At 45.7% G+C, this 20498-nt stretch overlaps 1 pseudogene; it reads right to left on the bottom strand.

Annotated features, from left to right (window-relative positions):
• Positions 1–9766: 9766 nt before the first annotated feature.
• LOC144163732 (uncharacterized) lies at positions 9767–20498 on the bottom strand (annotated as a pseudogene).

Raw genomic sequence — 20498 nt, 5'->3', positions numbered from 1 at the left:
TGAACTCAACAAGCTGCATTGAGCAAGAAAAACCTGACGAAAACCGTGTTTGCTAGGATGGCCGCGATTATGTTTACCGGCCGCGATTATGTTTAACCAAATGAGTCATCTCCCAAGTGTAGCTAATCTCAATTTCAAACACCGCAATTAAATTAATATCTAGGCTTCGTCATTCACAAGGCTCTGTTGTTATGGCAAATTCAAAATAACACTTGTTTTTTAATAGGCAGTCATAAAATCCCCTGAAGTAACACAGTGCAGGGCACGAAGTTGAGCCTACCAATGCACGAGCTTACACTCTTCTACGTTTATCACCAGCAATATAGAGCAACATTATTTTTCGCAGTATTATTGCAAGAAGAATATCCCGAAACTTGCGCTTTTGCGCGCCCTTGCCTTTCTTTCGTGGGGAGTCCTTGACATGGCACCGGTTGAGCTCCTGCAGGGGGGCCGCTTGCTACACGCCCTTTAAGGCCACTTATTTTGGTGAACCACCGCCATCTCGGGTCGGAAATTGCTCCCGGGTCGATGTCTCCAATGGTATCCATTTCTTGGGTGGGCGAATAGCCTCCAGCGTCGAAATGGGCGAATAGCCTCCAGCGTCGACGAAGCTGACGGGCGAGGCATTGTAGCGGCTATGACTGGCGAAGCTTAGCTCACCCGTCCGCGTGGCATGGTCTTCTTGTCGCAATAAATGGCATTTCGATGACCTAAAACTTTCCCTGGTAATGTCCAGTGAGTCCTTGCACTTTGCCCGTTCACCTAGAACACTCATTACTGTTTGACAAACGTAGTTCGTTCATTGAAAACGTAGAAACACCGAGCGGAGGAAAATGCGGCACTCTAACGGCTTTTTCTTTACTCAGGGAAAAACCGGTTCTACATCGGTGAATCTTCTTCCAAGCACGTCTGTGCATTTATTCTCGGCGCCCAGACGCGCGCCGTTGTTCGCATAATGACGTATGCCTGATACCTTACGGAGGCCGGTCTCCTCTTGAACACCGGTTGCCGAAAATTCTGAGGCCGTTCGCTTGCCGTAATTCGGCTGAGGACAGCTAACCGAATGAAAAACGAACATACTGGGGCCGTAAGTCGGCCGGTCTCCATTATAACACCGGCTGCCGGAAGAAAACGAATATTTTACCGCCGGACGCACGGTTCACCGTTGAAAGAGCGAATGCGTGGCACCCGCGCTCCGGCCGGTCTCCATTCGAACACCAACTGCCACAAGAATACAGATATTCTGTGGCCGGTCGATTGCCGTGCTTCGGCTGAACACCGCTTCCCGAAGGAAAGACGGATGTCCTAAAGCACTACTTCGCCTGTTTTCTTTCTCAACATGGGCAGCCGAAAGGGAACTGAATATCTGCCAGCCGCGTAGGTGCCAGATATTCTGAACACAGGCTGTCGGAGAAATACCGAAGCGCTGGTTGCCGAATTTTAAGCGTTCTTCGTATGATCAGTGGCTTCCAGAATCTGGATGCTAGCCGGACATGCCAGAAAGCGGCCATAGACGGGCCGGTCTTAGGACACAATTTCTGTTCCGTCTGGGATGCCTATAACCAAAGTGAGTCATCTTTAAAAGTAGAAATTAGCCTGTCTCATTTGTCTTCTCGCCGCCACATTGCTACCATTTGCTTGTTGCATAAACTTATTCACAGTCCACTTGCAATCGAACATTACATCTCCCCCCCATTTCCCTGATCACATCGCATTGGCCATATGTTTCAAGTTACCCGTCAACGTTCCCGCACCGTTACTTTTGCGGCCTCATTTTTTCTTCGGGCAGCAAAAAATTGGAATGACCTCCCCCACCATATTGCAGCGATGACCTGTCCATCAACATTTATGCATAGCATCACAAGCCATTTTTCAAATTAATTCATGGCTTTTTTGTAGGTTTTTTTGTAACCTCACACCTTGTGTATGTCCCCCCTGGGAACTTTAAGGTAATACAATGAAATTAAATGAAATAAAACGAGGGTATTCAGGAAAATACACAGATGACACCGTTCGAGCTTGCCTACGGAAGACGGCAACTACGATGCTTACTGTCATTTTTGCGCATGTAGAAGATGACTACCTCATCGCCGATGTTCAAAGATACCGTCAGCGTGCGGAGGAGACTCGGCAGCTCGACCGAGTTCTTAAAATATACCAGCAGTTGGTGGATGCTGGACGCAACAACCTCCGACTCCGAGACACCGAGTACTACCCCGTGGGACCATGTATGGTTTGGACTACCATGCAACAACGCAGACTGAGTGAGAAGATTCTGCGGTGGTATTAGGCACACTACCAGATTTTTCGACGTGTCGGCCTAGTTACCTATGAGGAGATACCCGACAGTGATTCCGAAACATCAGGACGACGCACGCGGCCCGAAGTCGTCCACTTGGATTGCTAAAACCTTACTACGCAAGATGCCGGTCCTTTCCTTTTTGTGTTCGGACTGTCATTTTATTTTAGCATCGAATCGATGCACTCCTATAGAGGTGGGTAGTGTCACGTACCATGCATTGGTTTTTTGTGTTGTTTTATCGCCCGTCGGCTGTGGTATCCTTTTAAATGGAGCGCATCTCGAACTAAAGGCACTAGTCCTGAATATTCTTCTTGGATCTACACTGTTCCGGATGTAATTTTACCATTCGAGAAACACTCGCGTCGAATAATAAATGCCCGTATTGAAGCCCCGCGGAATTCGATTAACTGACACTCGCCTGCGCACGTCACTTGGTTGGCTGCTGCTTCACCCCCTCTGTATTTTTAGGCTTTTGGGAGATCGCATGTTTGCTTCAGTATTCCTTTTTTTCTTTCAAAGCAACTGGGTCATCTTTGGCTTCGTGAAAATATCACAGCGAGAGTGCTGGATTTGGGCACAGCTCAAAACTGGGTTTTACCAGTGTAAAATTGGACCATTTTTGCGTTTTTAGGAGTCGTTTTTCTGAGACATTTTATACGTTTTGCGGGTAAACGTAATTGCTTTGAACCATGCAGTCATTGAACTAGAGAATTTATTACATCTGCCCAAATAAACTGCTTTTCTGCGACCGTTAAGCTTTATGCTTACGCAACGATACACTTGTAGAACGCAGCCTTTGCAAATGCTTTAAACTACCGTGCGTGCTCCTTCCCTTGAAGTCTTACACTGGCAGCAAGACTTCGAAACGAAAGAAAACCGTTGAAGAAACTTAAAAAAAAGACACTGTCGGAAAATACGTAAAAACGACCTGTTCAGTTTGAACACCGGCCACAGCGTACATAAATCTGCACAGATAAGGATCAGTTTTTGAAACTTAGCATCACGCTAAAAAAGAGAGCACAAAAACAAGATAGTGCATAAGTTTCTTCAGGCCATTTCCCTCTGCAAATTTGGTTCACAAGCCAAACTCTAATGGCGACAAAACAGCATGATTAAATTTACATCATATTTTATAGCAATGTTTCTAGCGCCATCATTGTCGATGTCTCTACGTCGTCTCCTAAAGGCTGGGTCATGAACCTTCTCTTCCTCTACAGCCATGGGTGCAGCCAGGTGAGTACGGGTAAAATTTGCAGCGGGGTCGCGTGATGGACTGCAACGGTCCCCTCCTGCTTTTTCTGAATCGGCAACTACGGAAGAAACTGGACAAGGCAGATGTTACTAAGAGGCACCAGTAGGTTCACTTTGTCTTTGTAGCTTGGTCCTCCTGACACTCCGGTTTTTCACGCACAAGCACACCTTGGTTCGGAGGCTTTTTTTGTATTAGTTCCTATTATGGCCCGGAAACATTCGCCTCATTCCGCACGACATTTGTTTTCGCCTTAAAGTGCATGGCTTGCTCTCTAATGAAAACTGAGTGGTTTTTACATTCTCTTTTACACCATGAAAACCGTCCTTGTCACGTCGTCGCATTGGCCACGTTGGTTCCTTTTCGCTATTTCCAGCTACACTGGTGAGAGCACGCGGGATTTTCTTAAGACTGAAGGCATGATCAGCAAACCTGCGCTCCCGACGGAGGCGGCTAGCGGCATGCCATGTATGTACTAAGAGAGCAAATTTGGTTGATGTTGCTATGCTCGCTTTGCTGGTACAGGCCCTTTAAGTAATTTTTGCGTCTTAAGCCTTCTCACACCAGACAGTACCCCTGTAGTAATGGTATGAAATAATTTCAAACTGAAAGGCAAACTATAATCGCTGGCATATTTATTTGGGGCTGCCGAAAGTTTCTGGTAAACCATTTGTAGTATTTCTTCATCAATTAGTGGAAAACCTTGATACCAAAAAAGGTAGAGGTCAGACAGGTGCTGCAAAAAGGCAGAAACGATGTATCCATCACGACCATACAACATAGCCTTGGGGAGACCATTGCCTAGGGTAAAGTGCCATTCCGCCAATCTCGAGGCGGACGGGCTATGCCCAAATTTGGACCTTCCAGGGGAATGACATCTTTAGAAGCGTTTGTATGGTTTGCGTGTTTATTAAAAAATCAGTTAGCGGCTGAACTCAAACCTTAAACGTAACTATGCATAATGGGCTTCATGAGGATAGCTAGTCCCAGCGAAAAAATGAACAGCGGGAGATCAAGAATTGGATAGCGCCGAATACCTTTGTCTGGCAGTAATAAGTTGGAAATAAGCTTCCACGAAATATTTGAGCAGTTATGCCAATAGTGAGGGGAGCTTGGGCCTAGCTGCATTGCGAAATAATTCTCCAGAACAAGACGTCCGGAGAAACAAAGACAGAGCTACGGTGTGTAATTAAGGGAGGATGGGGCTTCGGTGCATGTCGTGCACGCTGATGTGGAGTGTGAGTGTATGCAGAGACGCGCGAAGCGTGTTTATTCAGTGTAAGGATTACAGGAATCCAAACGCGTGCGGAATTACCAGCAACCTGCTTGCGCAGACCAGGTACGTACTACAAGGCAAACATGCAAATTAGGTAGCAGGATGGAAAGTTGGGCGAGTTGGTGTTGCGACATGGTGACTAAACAGCGCAGAAGACGAAACACAGAGAAGAGCAAAAACAGGACTGCGCTCGTCCTGTTTTTGCTCTTCTCTGTGTTTCGTCTTCTGCGCTGTTTAGTCACCATAATGCAAATTAGGTATTGGCTTCATTTAACGCCAGAATAATTGCATTATGTGCGGTAGCTGAAGGGCTTCGCAGCCCTTGTAGGTACTTATTTTATACGCAAGAATAAGAATACGTAGATACGGAAGGTTGGTGATTTGACAGCAATTTATGAGGGGTGGAAGGATGCGGAGGCACTCTGCTAACAAGAGACACTCTTTAAAAGCTTTAAAGGGAAAGGGCCGCCTTGGTCCATGTTGTATATTTGTCTATTTGGTTTCGGTTCCGCGATCACTGCCGCAGGTGGCGCCAGTGTTGTTTAGGTATATAAGCATGCGCAACTTGGAATAAAAGGTCTTTTGTTCCGATGGGCAATCAAGTTGTCTAGTCGTTCATTCATCGGCGGCACACCCCCCCCCCCCCCCCCCCCACTACATTGGCGACGAGGATGCTCGTTTAGGAGGGGGTGTATTTTTGTAATTTTCTCCGACTGGTTCCCGCGCCATGAGTGTTTCCGGACTGCACCACCGCCCCCGTTCCTGCCCACGCCTGGCCACCCTGCTGTTGCCTGGCAGCAATGGATCCGCTTCATCGAGAATTTTCTGCTCGCATCGGGTGCTTCGGACTGTGCGCCGGACCGTCGCAAGGCTCTCCTACTCCACAGCCTCGGCGTAGAAGGCCAGCGCATATTTCACACACTACCGCTTCAATCTTCAGCCAACGCTAAGCCTGGTGAGCCAACTACTGATACAGATTCTGGAACTGTCAAGGACACTTCTCAGACAAAGCACGAAGCGTCATCGTACGATACCGCTGTCGCAGCGCTGCATGCGCACTTCACGACAATAACCAATGTTGTGGTCGAACGGCACCGTTTCGGTAGGCGCGTGCAGCAAGTCGGTGAAGCAATCGATGAGTACATTACCGCGTTACGTGAGCTTTATGCTACGTGCTCTTTTCCTTCTCAGGAAGATTCCTTGCGTGACCAGTTCGTTGCAGGCGTATTATCACTACACTGAGAATGTTCGATGCATCTCTTCCAGTCTTAGTGTCAACGGACGCATCAGAGTGCGGACTTGGAGCGGTCCTACAGCAAGTGGACGGACAAAAACTGCACACTATCGCTTTCGTGTCTCGAGTTCTTTCGCCAGCTGAGAGGAAATATTCGGTAGGAGAACGGGAAGCGTTGGCCTGTGTTTGGGCGTGCGAGCGGTGGCACGTGTACTTGTGGGGACGCCCCTTCACGTTGCTCACTGATCATCAAGCCTTGGTGGCATTGCTTTCAACACAAGGAACAGGAAGGCGCCCCTTGCGGGTAGCGCGATGGACAGAACGCCTACTACATTAGAACTATACCGTCGAGTACCGCAAGGGGTCGCAAAACCAAGTGGTGGACGCACTCTCACGCTTGCCCGCGTCGTCTTTCCAGGAAGAAGAAACGCTGTTTGACGAGGTTGTATCAGTTCTCGAAATTCCTTCCGGCATTACCAGAAAACAGTTTGACAGTCCCAGTTGCAAGATAGCACACTGCAACAAAGCAAAATCTATGTGCAATCGTCGTGGCCGGCACACAAATCCTTATCGGCCGAGCTTCAGCCTTTCTTCCAAGCGCGTGACGAACTTTCTGTGGTAGACAATCTGATCTTGCGTGGTGAACGGCTTGTGGTTCCCACGTCACTCACGCAGCAGGTAATTGCTGCAGCACATGAGTCGCATCCCGGAGTGGTGCGCACAAAAGCGCGGCTGCGAGCAAAGTATTGGTGGCCGGGCATGGACCGCCAAGTCGAGCTAGCTATTCAGAGGTGCAGCATATGCCAGGAAGCAGACAAAAGTACAAAAGTCAGAGCTGCACCATTGCAACCGGTCCCATTACCACATCAGCCGTGGCAGAAGCTGGGCATGGACATTGTCGGTCCATTTGAGCGGGCATCTTACGATTGCAGATATGCAATCACGCTGGTCGAATATCATTCCAAGTGGCCCGAAGTACACTTCTGTGGTGACACAACAACCAGCGCAGTAACGCGGTTTTTGGTGTCTGCGTTCGCGCGCGAAGGCTACCCAGATGAGATTATTTGCGATAACGGCCCACAGTTTGTATCCCGGGAATACCAGGCGTTTCTGCAAGATCGCGGAATTCGCTTGAAGCATTCGTCCGTGTACCACCCACAAGCAAACGGCCAAGTGGAGAGATTTATTAGAGTACTAAAAAGCTTCATTCAAGTAGCGGTTTTTGAGCAGCGACCCTTGCGCCAGGCGGTAACAGAGTACCTGGGTGTCTACCGATGCACACCGCATGCTACAACGGCAAAAGCTCCAGCGCTTCTGCTACACGGACGGCTGCCAAGAACTCGGTTGGATGTCGTCGGGCATCAATCGGGCACCTTCTTTGACGATCCTGGGTTGGAACTCCGGCGTTTACGGGAGCGGGTGAAGCAAAAACAACAGGACAGCAAACGATACACGGATGTTCGGAGGGCTGCAAGAGAAACCAGAGTTGACGTTGGTGACTTGGTCAGAGTGAAGAAACCCACGATTAGATTTAAAGGCGACCTGGAATTCAGCCGCCCAAGAGGCGTGATCAGCAGAAAGAGACCAGCCTCTTTCCGCCTGGATGACGGTAAAACCTGGAATGCGTCGAAGTTCTCAAAGGTTCCGCGAGCCTCTCCTGCTCTTTATACGTGGAGAAGAAACAGTACAGCAAGTGAAAGAGGGTCTCCGCCTACATGTGAGCGCCCTACCCCAGAATTAACGACGAGGACTTCTTCGGCTGCTCCTTCGGCTGCGCAGGTGCCCATGTCTCCTTCGGCTGTGCAGGTGCCCATGTCTCCTTCGGCTGCGCTGGCGTCCAGGTCTCCTTCGGCTGCGCAGGCGTCCAGGTCGCCTGCTGTTACGCAGTCGGCCGAGTCTCCCGGAGCAGTCACCCAGCAACGCAGGGTGCAACCACCAAGAAAGAGACTACCACCACAGCGTTATGGCTACAACTAGTGCGAAAGTTGTGCGAAAGCGAAAGAAACTGACATATTCATTGTGGTGGATTTCTTTAGTAAATGTGCTCTTGTATTCGTATTTAGCTATGTTCATTGTAGTTTGTATTTTTGTATAGTATTTTTGCATATGTACTAACCAACTAACCTACTACATTACTAATCCATATAGCTGTTTTTAAGGAAGGGAATGTGTTGTATATTTGGCTATTTGGTTTCGGTTCCGCGATCACTGCCGCAGGTGGCGCCAGTGTTGTTTAGGTATATAAGCATGCGCAACTTGGAATAAAGGGTCTTTTGTTCCGATGGGCACTCAAGTTGTCTAGTCGTTCATTCATCGGCGGCACACGCCGCCACTACAGTCCAGTTGACAGGATTATTGACAGTCCAGTTGACAGAATTTTATTAGTATTCTACCATTACCATTATTATTTAAATATAATACATTAGAATATAATAACAATTTTATATATAGTAATATTGTTATGGTGATGGTGAGACGTTCTGGGGTGAGCTGTCCGCGATGAACCACGAATCCTTCCAGCAGCGTCCATCGTCGGCACCAACCGTCACCTGCTCGGCAGCACTACGCCAGCCGGATCCACCCAACTTCAACTGCACCGAAGAAAATGATGCACCAAATAAAATGAAAATGAAATAAAAATGATGCACCGAAGAAAATTATTCCATGTGTGAACGTGTCAGTAACCACAAGCAATGGGATGACAAGCACAAAAAGCTCAATGTTCCCTTCTCTCGCACCGGCCTCGCTGAATCGGGGTACAATATTAACCAATCCCGCAATAAGACGTGCTATGTCTTCCGCTCAAACTGATTCGAACCCTTCGGGCGCCCAACGGTGAAGAATCTTCGTGCCGAGCAGTGCTTATGTGTGCGAGGACAGCAGGCTTGGGAGACGTTCACTAGCTACATAGAGGACGTCATCGACCTGTGCATGTGCTTCGACTCCTCCATGACAGAAACACAGAAGGTCCGACACAACTTGTAGGGAGTTGATGACGACGCTTTCCAGCTGTTACTAGCCAAGAACCCCCGAACTTTCGCTGACGTCATCCACATTTGCGAGAGCTTCGGCGAGCAGGGCAAGCAGCAAGACATCACTCGGCAAGCTTGTGTTCGGGTGCAGCCCTTGTCAAGTGTGGGGGCAGTGTATGAAGGAGACCCTACGCTGTTTGCGCAAGTCAAAGATTTCATTCGCGAAGAGGTGGCCCGCCAGGTCTCCATGATCCCTTGCATCTCAGACCCCCCTTCCATCCTGGCGCCTTCGCTTGAGAATGAGATCAAGGAAGAGGTCACTTAGGCACTACCATCGTCTCAGCATAACCCGCTCGTAGCTGCGCCCCTCACTGCGCTCGCCAACAGGACATCTATGGCACCAGCCTGCTTCCTTCGCTCGCCGAACTGTTGTATGCCCAAGGGCCGTGTCCTTTTTTCCAGTGCCCCTTTCCCCGGCTTCGTTACCAGCTCGACCGCATTAGTTCGGTGAGCAGTCCACAGATAACGGGTGCGTCGCTTACGATCGACACTAGTCTGATTTGTTTTGCACGTAGAACGCGACGGTATGTCACTCGCGACTGCCTCCGACACATATTTCCGCAGGCGGCCAACTATCACCAGGTGCCTTTTTACGCTACCCCATACTTTACGCCGTATGGCCCTCCATTAGTGCCGTACAATTTGCCCTCTGAGCCGACTCACCATCGAACTTTCACTGGCAGCCGTTCAGCTTCTCCACGTTGGCGTTTGGTGGCTGCCTTATGTCAATGCCAAAGACTGAAAGACTGAAAAACTGAAAGGCGCAGTTCCGCAGGCAAAAACAACGTCACCATCGAATACTAGAAGTCCTGTTTCCTCGCCTAAAAATGTTATCGACGAAATCGTCAGATGTGTCCCTACAATTGCTCTCATCGACACTGGAGCCGCTGTTTCTGTCATCCACGCCGACGTCGGCCGTTCTCTTTGAAGTCATGACGCCCCTTTCTAGACTCTTGTTACGCACCTCCAGTTCACAGCCTATTAAGCCGATAGCCACCTGCAGTGCTCATTTCGTTATCCAGAACAATTCGTCTTGCTCTGTCATCTTGCTCTCACAATTCATGCTTGGGTGGAACTTTTTTTCAAACAATAACGCAATCAATAATTGTTCACGTGCTTAAGTCGAGCCTTGTTCTGTTCTTTTCGACGATTTCTGCAATGCCCCTACGAAAGTACTCGTCAGTGCAGAAACCGACGTCCCTCCGAACTCTTTCGTCATTGTTCCCCTGTCCTGTACCCCTGTCTCCGGCGCCACTGTTTTGTTTACGCTTTCTGAATTTTTCTTCCACCGCAAATGCCTTTCGTTCCTTTCGCCGCTGAAACTGTTCGTGATGGCGCCATTATTATGTCGGTGACCAAGCTGTCACCGACCCTGTGCGCTCTTCTACAGAAAGAAACACTTGGTTCACAAAGCTTGTAGAGAGAGCCTAGTTGTTGACGTACCAGGTGATCTTTCCCAGCTTGAGACACAGTGATCTCAGTGCTTCTCCATGTTCCCTCGGGCTATTGCCATCTGATGCCTTTGCCCACTACATCGAAGCCGATCTCGATGCAAACAAACGAGAACGTATTACTTTATTGCTTTCGAAGTATCGTTTTTGCTTTGATTGCACGCAAACATCGCTGGGCCTTACGTGTACTGTTACGCACTCAATCGACACCGGGTCGCATGCTCTACTTCATTTCATTTATTTACGCTCAATGCACAAGTCATTACAGGGAGCAGTGGGGAAAAACAAATAACAATCTGTACAAACAAACGAAGCATGTTTAAAAAGGGTATGCGTTTATGGTGCAATCGCTGCGGGTTGAAATGTAGGACGGCGGCAAAAAAAAGCGAGTTACTCTGTGAGTGCATGGTATGGTAAAACTTGTGGAAGAGGCACAGGAGCGAGCTTTTGCGGCGAAGTGATGAGGCTAGATAGATTTAAAGTTGACTTGATATGAGTTACGCGTGCTGTACGGGAATCGGTGGTCAAAATGAAGCGAGCTGCGCGATTTTGAATTGCTTCGAGGCTACTGATATGAAGTTTACGCGTGGATCCCATACAGATGATGAATATTCGAGCTTAGGTCGCGCTAATGTTTTATAGAGAAGAAGTTTCAGTTGCATAGGGGCAAGGGAGAAGTTACGGCGAAAATAACCAAGAGTGCGGTTAGCATTGTTTTTAATAAGGTCTATGTGAGTCTGCCAGGAAAGGTTGTCAGAAATTGTAACGCCAAGGTACTGGTAAGAGCTAACTTTAGTAAGCGGAGAAATATTAGGTACGTAGTTAGTAGAAATATTACATGTTCGACGGGAAACTCTCATTATCTTGCATTTAGTAACAATAAGCTTCATTAGCCAAGTATCAGACCAAGATGAAACATCGTCCAAGTCACACTAATGGGCAAGGTGGTCAGAAGGGGTTTTAATTTCGCGGTAAATAACACAATCATCGGCGAAAAGCTTTACGGAAGAAGAGATGTTATGTCGCAAGTCGTTAATGTAAATTAGGAAGAGTTGTTGGCGAAGAACGGATCCTTGGGGTACTCCAGAGGTTACCGATGAGAGGGGGAGTAGGATTCATTAGCAGTTACAAATTTGGAGCGGTATGTTAGAAAGCATTCCTTTCATTTTATTATGTTAGCATCCAGATTAACTTTGCTTAGTTTTAGCAGTAGCAGTTTATGGCATACAGTGTCAAAAGCTTTAGCAAACTCGACGAAAATACAGTCAACAAGGGAAGAAGGATCAATGGCAAGAAATAGGTCATTAGTAAAGCAGAGAAGTTGGGTTTCACACGAGTACTTTTTCCAGAATTCATGCTGGTAATTCATAAGGAAGGAGTTGTTTTCTAAAAAAAGGTGATTATGTGGGAATAGAGGACGCGTTCCATGAGCTTACACAGTATAGTTGTTAATAATATGGGCCTGTAATTGCGGGGGGTTATGAACGTCACCCTATTTCTGAAGAGGAACCATCTTTCCCGCTTTCCAGTGGCCCGGAAGAGAATGACATTCAAAAGACTGCGTGAAAACCTTACATAAAATACAGATGAGTAAACAGAGGTTTTATAGAAAAACTTTGCACAGATGCCGTCTTCACCTCGAGCAGTGGCTAATTTTATGTTTAGATCAATTTTTGTAGGCCAACAGTCAAATATAAGTGCTTCCATCGGAACAAAGTTGTGGGTGGGGGTGTCGGGAAAAGAAAGTGCTGCAGATTTAACAAAGCACGACGAAAACACAGAGCTTAAAATGACACAACACGCTTCTTTTGGTACACGGCTGTTATCATCATGGATTAATTCTATCGCCTTTTTTTTGCATTTCCACTAATCATCTGCCAAAATGTCTGTGGGTTAGTTGCAAGCAGGTAGGGAAACGTTTGTTGATAATAATTTTTTTCTCCAACGGATAATGCACGAGCGCACTCGTCAGCTGCGTGAAGATAAGCGGACCACCTTTCCGCGTTGTTACTTACCTTTGCCCTTCGAAAAATTCGTTTCTTTCTATTCAGGAGCCATTTTAGTGTAAGCATGAACCGAAGAAACTTTGCGTTTTGCCTAATTCTGCGGAGTGGAATATAGCGATTCGTAAGTTCTGCAACCTTCTGCTTAAACAAATTCCAGTTGTTTTGAACGAATCTTTTCAGAATAATGTGAAAGGATCGTTTACGAAAACCTGAAGGTCATTAATAATTGAATCATAGTCGGCTCTCTTGTAGTCCCTAAAAACGTTTGAGCTCTCACTTCTTCTAGTTGTTTTAGTCATGGTAAAATGAATAGCTAGATGGTCGCTTACACCAGGAATAACTGATAGGGATTTAATTAGGTCGGGATGCGTGCTCAGCACAAAGTCTAGAACTGTGGAGGTAGACAAGGTAATGCGGGTCGGAGCATTAACCAGCTGGGTAAGGTTAAAGTCTGAACACACGTCAAGAAAGGCAGCACTGTCAGCAGAAGATGGGGATATTGTTGGGAAATGGGGAGGCCACGAAACATTAGGGTAGTGAAAATCACCTAGGAGAAACGTAGGTGCAGCCGTAAACTTTACTCGCAACTTATTTAGGACATCGTGTAATTCATTTGCGAAGCCGGTAGTTAGGTTAGGAGGCCGGTAACAGCCACAAACAATGATGTCTTTGTGGTTAATGCGAACACACGCGACAACAATTTCAAGCGGTGAAACAACAGGCACATTCAACGAGCTGATCTCGTCGCTAATAGCAATCAATACGCCGCCACCGCACCTCGTACCCCGGTCACAGCGGTAGAACATAAACTTTTTTGAACAGTTAAATAATTCGTGATTTTCTGTTTTCGCGGACAGCTAGGTTTCAGTTACTATGACGACATCAGCTAGACATGTATCTATTAGTGCAGATAGGGCATCACGCTTGTAACACTTCGAGAATTACCTAGAAAAAAAAGAAAATTCATGTCTAGGTATCGTGGTGAAGGAGGAGCGCTGGCCCCTGCGCTTTCGGCATTGATTGCTTGGGGGGGCAACGTGTAGGGGGTTATTGTAAATAGGCCCAGAATCAGAATCAGAAACAGAAAAGGATTTGATTAGGCAATCGATAGAAGACAAAATTTTTCTATACAGAGCGAGGTCCCATAGTCAGGGACTGAAACGGGACCGCCTATATTAGTGAACATAATAAATATATTTCAAGCAGCAATCAGTAGCAGCGAAAAACAAATAAAATACATCGCAGGCAACACAACATATCCCACAACAGAAAAGCAAAAAAAAAAAACAAAAAAGCAAGAATTATACACGAAAAAAAAACCGGGTAAATAAACATTTCTAATTGTGAGATCGATACACACAATAGAACAGAAAAAAAAGAAAAGAAAGAAATAAAAAATTATACAGCTAAGAAAGCAAGAGTAAATCTACATTCCTTATTGGGAGAGCGACATAAGTTGGAAAATAGCAAAAATGATAGCGCAAAAAGAAACCACATTTATTCGCAGCGATATACAACAACCACCAATGAGGTGATTCATCGGCAGAAGGTTATTGACAGGCTGCCATCAAAAAGAGAGATACATTAAGTAGAAAGGTAAAGAAAACGAAGAAAATAAAAACTAATTAAAATTATGGTGATTGTGGCGTGGACATGAGGAATGGTTTAAGATATTTTTTGAATTTTTCAATTGATAGGGAAATTGTATTTGTAGTGGTATGGTGTTCCATAGCCGGATACCGGTGAAAAGAGCTGTTTGTTTGCCATAGTTGAAATGAACCAGAGGTAAAATGAAATTGTGATTACGTGCAAACATTGTGAAGTTAGTATTTAATAGATTGCAATTGGGTATTATGAACAAATGAAGCTGATTGTTGATTTGTTTAAACAATAAGATACCTAGCTTGTATTTGAAACTGTTTTCTACATTAAGAATGTTCTCAAGAAGGAGTGTTTTGGCGTCACTGCGGTAAGGACTGCGGGTAAGTATTCTAATACATTGGTTGTGCGTTGTTTGTAGGTAGGAAAGGTGGGTGCTGTAGGTATTGGCCCAAGGTGAAATAAAGTAATTAATATGGGAATGAACAAAAGCGTAGTATAATGAAAGTAATGTAGGCTGAGAGAATACATCATGGGCCCTAATCAAAACACGTATGCCGTACGCTATCTTCCTTCTCAGATAACAAACGTGAGAGTGAAATTTTAAGTTACGGTTCAACTGAACACCTAAAAAAACGGCCTCTTCTTCTGCTTTATTTGCGAATATATCCAGAAATACTCGTGGGATATAATTTATTACACGTTGGTGACAGTGAAAGACCACGAACCGGGTTTTAGAAGGATTGATCTGTAGTTTATTATTACAGCACCAAGCTGCCAAGCTTGCCAGGTCATTGTTTAGTTTTTCTCTAAGGGATTGGAATCATTTATCAGTGTTAACAATTGTTGTGTCATCTGCATAAAGTAAGCAATCTGGAGTATTAAGATAGTTCGCTAGATCATTTATGTAAATTAAGAAAAGAAGAGGGCCGAGAATAGAACCTTTAGGTACGCCTATATTTGTTATTTTGGGCCTAGAGGTAATTCCTGACACACTAGCAACCTGAATTCTGCTGAGTAAGTAATTTTTAATTATAATAATGTGGGACCAGTTACTCCTATTACTTCAATCTTCATAAAATGAATGTGGTGGTTGATAGAGTCGAACGCCTTGTTGAAGTCTACAAATACAGAGCCTGCGTAGTACCCTCCATCAATTGCTTTCTTCAGCCTATCGGTTGGAGATAACAAAGCGAGGTCAGTGGAATATGCCGCGCGAAAACCAAATTGAGGAGGTATTAGAATCCTAAATTTATTGATGTATTTCGCGAGGTGAATTTCAAGTAATTTTTCAAGCACTTTACTAAGAAATGGTAGTATGCATATGGGCGATAGTTAGATATTATTGCACAGTACCCGTTTTTAAGCACGGGAACGATTTTACCCCTTTTCAGTTCAACAGGAAAGGCGACAGTTTTGAAAGAGAGGTTGATTTTCTTTGTCAAAATATCTGAAACAGCGTGCGCAATCATGTTTATGTAGGTGGGGTGAATGCCATCGAGACCAGGACTTGTTGTTTTGAGGCTACGGATGACATCATGCACTTCGTGAGATGTGGTCGGCAATAAAAAGAAAAACTGGGGCAGCCGAGGTAGGGATAGATTGTAATTAGTACTGTGGATGTCCTCAGTATAAAAAAATAATTGCTGAAGGCCTCAGCAGTTTCTAGTGGGCTGTCATACGTGTCGTTATTATAATGAACAGTAGTTATTCCAGAGTGCCTTCCATTCCTGTTCAAGAAAGAGTGTACTGTGTACTAGCTCCTATTTCTTCTTTACATTAAACCCAGCATCTTCCATTTTCCGTTCATAATACAGCCTTTTTGCATTTTTGAGCCGTATTCTAAGAGCATTACAGGATCTTCTGTATCGGTGAAGTAACTTCATTATAAAAGGCTTACGTTTTGTTTTTTATAAAGGTTCTCTTTTGCTCTTAGTTCTTTCAATAATTTTTCAGTTATCCAACGGCTCTGAGGACTTGCGTATATTTTTTTTACATTTAAGGTTTTGTATATGGAATTGAATATGAGAAAAGCAAATAGAAGAAATCTCTGAAAATGGAATTTGGGGATCGTCTAAGGGTATCAACGAGGGCCAATCAGTGCGCCCAACAGCATCAATGAACGATTCCTTGCCGAAAACATCTCGGATGAAGGATTTGCTTATTGGAATGGTGTTGCTCGTGAAGCGCAGGAAAATCGAGTAATGATCAGTAATGTCGACATTAAGAACGCCTGCTACGGGTGCAGGAGACAGATTGGAAAGAGCATGATCAATAAGTGTGCTTAAACCTCTAATGCACCGAGTGGGAAGGGAAATAAACATTCATATCCAAAACTCCAAAAAGCGCTGGAGTAATTTAAAGAGCTAGGAGAACAAAGATCAAGTAGGTTTATATTGAAATGGCCCATAATCACTACATTTGTGTCATCAAGAGATAATGTATGGAAAACTTCATGAAGGGGTCCACAGAAAATATTGACTGACGAGGACAGAAATCGGTAGACACATCCAAAGATGAAATTCTTATTGTCAAGTTTGAGGAAATTATGGTTTAGTTGCACCCAGACACTTTCGCAGTCCGTTACATTTAACTCTAAGTCATGTCGACGTTTATACTTATTGGCAGAGTTGATGTACACGGCTGCACCTCCATGATTACTACGTGCACGATTCGAGTACTTCTATTTGTAAGAAGGAAACAGAAGAGCTTTTTGTCGTTGTCGGAAAGCCAGGTTTGAGAGATACTGATAAGAGAAAAAGGATTTTCAAAAGAGGAAAGAAGATACTGTATGTCGTAAAAATGTTTACGGATGCTTCTTGCATTTATGTGAATGGCAGAGGAGAAGATAGGCGAGAGCAAGCAATTGAGTTGGTCAGTTGAGAAATCATTGATGTTGAGAAACCCATTGATGTATATAAGTCCAAAAAGAAGAATTTCGGATTAGATGAGGTTCCCTAGCAGATTTTAGATAGGTCAGCTTCACAAGTGATTCGTAGTACCTAGCTTTCTGTGGATTTCCTGGCTTTAATTTGACAGTTTTCTGTCCATAGGAACTTCGAGCTATTTGCCTTTTTCAGAGAAAGCGCCTGAGAAAAGAGTGCCTTGTTTTCGGTGGTCAGGTGGTCGTTTATATAGACAGGGCTCAGTATATACGCCTCGAGCTTTGCGATCGCTGCGCCGCCTGCCGCCGCTTCTCCGCGGAGTTGACGGGATTAGCGCTGCGCGGCCCATAGGGGTTCGTGCAGTGTTTTGGTTCTCTTTCGCTTCTTTCTGCCCTTCTAAGTGGTAAAAAATTTGTTATGGTGACGTCTGTAAGTAAACAGTACGTTTAGGTGACTTCAAAAGCCGCTGCGTCTTGGTAGGGTTCTCAAACACTAACAATAGCTATCCGGAACGCGGCTCTGCGTCCTTCTCGGCTGCTGTTACGGGCGTAGGCGACGGCAGCAGCATACCACCACTGTCATCTCCGAATACGTCTGGCACAAGTGAATTTTATTGTCGCCTCGTTTAAACCTGATACTGGCACAGTGAGAGGTGTGTTTTGTTTTGTAGCGCGGACAACGAATGCGGCCTCATTACGAATATATGCGTCGTAGCAAAATATATTTCGGGGATGCGATTACCCAATACCTCATAATAACTTGTGCCCTTTATAAGAATATAAGCCACGCGAAAATGTTAAGTATATTCCAAGGCTCTGCGTCGTGATAGGTGTGCACTCATGCCTTATAGCAAGGACCAAGAAAAGTGAATTAAACCACTGAAAAATTAATGGTCTGCAAGTCCGGAAGAAACAAAATAGCTCGTACAGAAAGGAAAAAAAAAACTCAGTGCAGCTTCTGAAATGCTGTAGAGACGTTCGTATAAACTTAAGCCGGGTAGGACTTACGAGACCAACTAGTGTGCGAAATGCACTGCTATTTCGCGAGACATGGGGAGGAGGAGGGGGACGCTTAGGTCGCTTAAGTATTGTTGTGTACGATTGCGGAGCGAAATCAAGGAAAGAACGTTTTAGTAATCACACACGCAAACTACTCGTTCATGTCACTCTAGTTTTTAGACTTCAACTAACAGCGGATCCCTCGGCGAACGCATTTTTTGAGGTATACAAGTTCAAAACTGATAAAAGGTGTGGTTAGAAAAGTGGGATATCTAAAAAGGCCTTCTGATTTCCGTTTGTGCTAGATTCTGCAGGCTCTCTGCGTCATATGACTATGCTTCGAAGAAACGTTTAGTCGCGAATGGGCATTACTGTAGAAGCCCTTCTCCGGCCTGCTCGCGGAGGATATATGTAACATATATGAATGTTTGCGGGCGCTCAGCTCACGACAAGACGCCCCAGCATTATTTTTTTTTGTAGTGCGCTGATCCCGGGTATAATTTTGGATTATCCATCGTACGTAATTCGTAGAATGTTCATAAAATTTGTGTCCAGGGTAGTGATAAATATCTGAGGTATGATATTGGCAAGCATAACTGGCGTGCTGCCAGGTATGAGCGCTCCACTAGGTTATATAAGCGCAGAAAACTGATTTACATCGTAGTGTATAGCCATGGCATGACCATCTGGGGAAATTATGCTCACGTAGACACTGTTAGTAAATTTAAGGGCAGTGGAATCACAATCATCTCCATATGCATATCCCTGTTTCGCGACGCCGACCTGTGACGCGCACCTGGCGCTTGTACAGACGAATGTTCCAGACTAAGATCGCGTCACAAACACACTCTCGTAAACACACCACATTTGCAAACAGAGTGACTGCTCCACATAAATTTGTATTTCCAACGCCTACAAACGGTAAATCCGAGTCGTGAACGGGCCCAGAAAGCAACGGTGACAGTGGGGAGCGGGCCGGCGACTCCCGCGGCTGCTTTCGAAACGGGCCGCTAGGGGGATTTCAGTGGCGCCCCTACAGGCCGCGCTCGAGGCGTATAGACAAGCCTCAGTTACACGATAGGTGACCGGACAATAAACGTAGGCTTTCTTGTTAATTAGTATCTTGTTATACTTGAGGTAATATGGCTGCCCAGTGGTTTTCGCAAAATTTAAAAGCTTTTCTGGATGTTTCGCGTGGCCTTGCAGAAATCTTTGCTAACTGACACGGGGGCATAAAGTTGGGCTAGTTGGTTATCTGACTGCATTTTACAAGCGAAACATAGACGCGGACGAAGAAGAAGTACACAGGACACTCGCTAGAAATAGCGAGTGTCCTGTGTACTTCTTCTTCGTCCGCGTCTATGTTTAGCTAGTAAAATGCAGTCTGACACGGGGGTGCTGCGAAGCATCAATTTCTTAGCAAAGACACTTTCTCTTGTTTTGAAAGACCAAAAACGAACAATAACAGGTCGACATTTGTTCTGTACAAATGTTCGAAGCCTGTGCGAATGGGAGATGGCTTCATTCGGAAGTTCCTGTTTAAGGGACGCAGACAGGATTTCACGGACTTTTACCTCAGACTCAGCCCAGGTTTCTGAGACAGAATCTAATAGCCCATAAAAAATTACATTTTCCCTACGAGAGCGATCCTCGAAGTCATCAAGCCGTGAACTGAGAGCCGCACTTTCGTGTCGCACGGCAGCCGTTACGAGACCTTGCATCTGTGTATCGTCTGGAACGCTCTCGAGAGAAATATCCTTATTTTAAGTACAGTTAGTCGAGCGGTTAAATCTGTTACTTTGCAATCAAGTAGGAACTGGTTTTCTTTAACTTTGTTAACAGACCTCTGCAAGTTGCCATGGCGCTCATCCAAGTGTGCGGTTAGTTTGCTGAAGGCAGCTAATACCTCGCTATTCGGACCAGGTTTCTGTTCTATATCTCCGCAAAGAAGAAGTTCCTTGACAACGAGAAAACAATTTGCAACTATAACAAGCAACACCTGTGGGCATGGAAGGATCAGCAGACAATAGTTACTAGATCGCTTAGCATTATATTCTAAGAAGGGACCAACCTGGATGAAAAGCAAAAAGTGGTTGGATGAGACCATTGTGGCGGCCGCTCCGTTCCACTGCCCACTAAGGTGCGCGGTGCAAGGCTGGCTATATTTGTAGCTTTCAGGATGGCTTGACGATATCGATGCGGTTGGCTGATGGCAGCGTGAGGGGTTACCGGAACGGGAAGTTGAAGTGGAACCGGGCAACAACGGCTCGTTTCGGGCAGAAGAGGGCAGATGCCGTACGGCGCGCCGGGCGCATGTGGTTCCGCGCCGTCCGCCGAGCTCGTGCTGATTACTGGGAATAACTGGACGAAAAGCAAAAAGTGGTTGGACGAGACCATTGTTGCGGCCCCTCCGTTCCACTGCCCACTCCCACTATATGGACTGGCTCTGACCGAGCGGCGAACCAT

Source organism: Haemaphysalis longicornis, unplaced genomic scaffold (assembly GCF_048455015.1).
Source record: "Haemaphysalis longicornis isolate Haplotype H1 unplaced genomic scaffold, Haemaphysalis longicornis Haplotype H1 scaffold_13, whole genome shotgun sequence".
Classification (NCBI taxonomy): Eukaryota; Metazoa; Arthropoda; class Arachnida; order Ixodida; family Ixodidae; genus Haemaphysalis; species Haemaphysalis longicornis.
This window is presented reverse-complemented; position numbering and strand designations above follow the sequence as displayed.